Raw genomic sequence first — 2921 nt, forward strand, 5'->3', positions numbered from 1 at the left:
GTGCTGGTACGGCAGCAGGATGCGGCTCGTCTGCTCCTCCTGCGACACCAGGCGCCGCTCGTACTCCTCCAGTTTGCGGTTGGACATGTGCAGCCGCTCCTTCAGCGAGTGGATCTCCTCCTCGTACTCCTTCACCTGACACAACCCACACTGCAGGGTGCCGGCCCCATCTCCCCAGCCCCACCACCACCAGACATGTGGGTTCCCCCAACGGTGCCACCCAAACATCTGGGGCCCCACCACGGTCATGACCGAACATCTAGGTCCCCACCAAGATGGTACTCAAACACCTGGGCCCACCCGTGGTGACACCTGGGTCCCCACCATGGCAACGCCCAGACACCTAGACCACCCAATGGTGACATCCAAACACCTGGGTCACCACCATGGTGGCACTAGGACACTGAGGTCTCCCCAACGGTGATGCCCAAACATGTATGTGCCCACCATGGTTATGACCGAACATCTAGGTCCCCACCAGGATGACACCCAAACACCTGGGTCGCCACCATGGTGACATCTGGACACCTAGGTCCCCACCAAGATGACACCCAAGCACCTGGGACCACCTGTGGTGACACCTGGGTCCCCACCATGGTGACACCCAGACACCCGGGTCCCCCAAACAGTGATGTCCGAACACCTGGGTCCCCACCATGGTCATGACCAAACATCTAGGTGCCCACCAAGATGGCACACAAACACCTGGGCCCAACCATGGTGACACCTGGATGCCTAGGTCTACACCATGATGACACCTGGACACCTGAGTCCTCACCATGGGTCCTCAGGATGTGGGTCCATCAGGATGATCTCCTGGGGCCTGGACAACTGAGTCCCCAGGACCTGGGTCCACCAGGGACATCCCCTGGGACCTGGATGGCTGAGACCATGGGTCCATCAGGGTCATCTCCTGCACTCTGGACTCTTGGGTCCAACAGGGTCATCTCCTGGAGCTTGGACACCTGGGTCTCCAGGACCTGGGTCCACCAGGGACATTTCCTGTGACCTGGATGGCTGAGACTCTGGGTCCATCAGGGTCATTTCCTGGGGCCTGGACAACCTGGGTTTATCAGGATCATCTCCTGGGATCTGGACACCTGGGTCCTCCTGACCTGGGTCCATCAGGGTCATCCCCTAGGGCCTGGACACATGGGTCTCCAGGACCTGGGTCCACCAGAGACATCCCCTGGGACCTGGATGGCCGAAACTCTGGGTCCATCAGGGTCATCTCCTGGAGCTTGGACACCTGGGTCCTCAGGACCTGGGTCCATCAAGGGTCATCTCCTGGAGTTTCGACTATTGGGTCCATCAGGATCATCTCCTGGAGCTTGGACACCTGCCTTCCCCAGGACCTGGGTTCACCAGAGTCATCTCCTGGGACCTGGACACTTGGGTCCCTGGGACCTGGGGTCCATCAGGGTCATCTCCTGGGGCCTGGACAACCTGGGTCTCCAGGACCTGGGTCCACCAGGGACATACCCTGGGACCTGGATAGCTGAGACCATAGGTCCATCGGGGTCATCTCCTGGAGCTTGGACACCAGTGTCCATCAGGATCATCTTCTGGTGCCTGGACACTTGGGTCCCTGGGACCTGGAGTCCATCAGGGTCATCTCCTGGGGCCTGGACACCTGGCTTCCCCAGAACCTGGGTCCACCAGAACCACCTCTTCGGATGTGGACACCTGGGTCCGTGGGACCTGGGATCCATCACTGTCGTCTCCTGGGGCCTGGACACTTGGGTCTCCAGGACATGGGTCCACCAAGGACATCACCTGGGACCTGGATGGCTGAGACAGTGGCTCCATCAGGGTCATCTCCTGGAACTTGGACACCAGTGTCCATCAGGATCATCTCCTGGCGCCTGGCCACTTGGGTCCCTGGGACCGGGGGTCCATCAGGGTCATCTCCTAGGGCCTGGACACCTGCGTTCCCCAGGACTTGGGTCCACCAGAGTCATCTTCTGGGGCCTGGCCACTTGGGTACCCGGGACCTGAGGTCCATCAGGATCATCTCCTGGACCCCTGTCCCCCCTCCCAGCCCTGGACGCCTGTGTCCGTCGGTGGTCCCTACCCGGTCCAGCCGGCTCTCGTCCATGGACTTGGAGTACTCCTTGAGCTTGTACTCCTCGCGCTCGATGTGGGAGCTCTCGATGTCGGCCGAGAGGTGCGGCATGTTGGACACCCAGGCCACCGTGCGCTCCGCCGCCGGCATCACCGGGTTCAGCGTCGACGGCGTCTGCGAGGCCTTGAGGGGGGGGGAAACGGGACATGAGGCGGTGGCCCAAGGTCGGGCTTGGACCCTCTCGTCCCCACGGCGTGTCCCCGCAGCCGCGCTCCCTGTCCCTGCCGTGTCCTGTGTCCTCATGTCCCCCCACCGTCTCACCGTGGCCACCCACCTCTCCCCCCTCCCCGTCTCCTCCGCCCCCCGTGGCCCCCCACCTCTGCCACGTCCCCGTCTCCTGCGTGCCCCCCCGTGGCCCCACAAAGTCCCCCATGTCCATCCATGTCCCTCCACCCCCACCATGCCCCACGTCACCCATGTCCCTCTGGGTCCCCATCCCCACCACGTCCACCCGTATCTCCCATGTTCCCCCATATCTCCTTGTCCCCATGTCCCCAGTGTCCTCCATCCCTACCACACCCCCCTATCCCCACCGTGTCCCCTATATCCCCACGTCCCTCCGTGTCCCCACCGTGTTCCCATGTTCCTTTACGTCCCCAATGTCCCCGTGTCCCTCATGTCCTTCATGATCCCACAGCCCTCACGTTCCCACCATGTCCCCACACACCCCATATCCTCCATAGCCCCCACGACCCCACTGTGTCCCCCATCCCCACCATGTCCCCACATCCTCCATCCCCACCATGTTCCCACCAACCCCCACTGTGTCCCCACCATGTCCTCCATCCCCACCATG

This window comes from Charadrius vociferus, unplaced genomic scaffold (genome assembly GCF_000708025.1).
Source record: "Charadrius vociferus isolate BGI_N301 unplaced genomic scaffold, ASM70802v2 scaffold1929, whole genome shotgun sequence".
In the NCBI taxonomy this organism is placed as follows: domain Eukaryota; kingdom Metazoa; phylum Chordata; class Aves; order Charadriiformes; family Charadriidae; genus Charadrius; species Charadrius vociferus.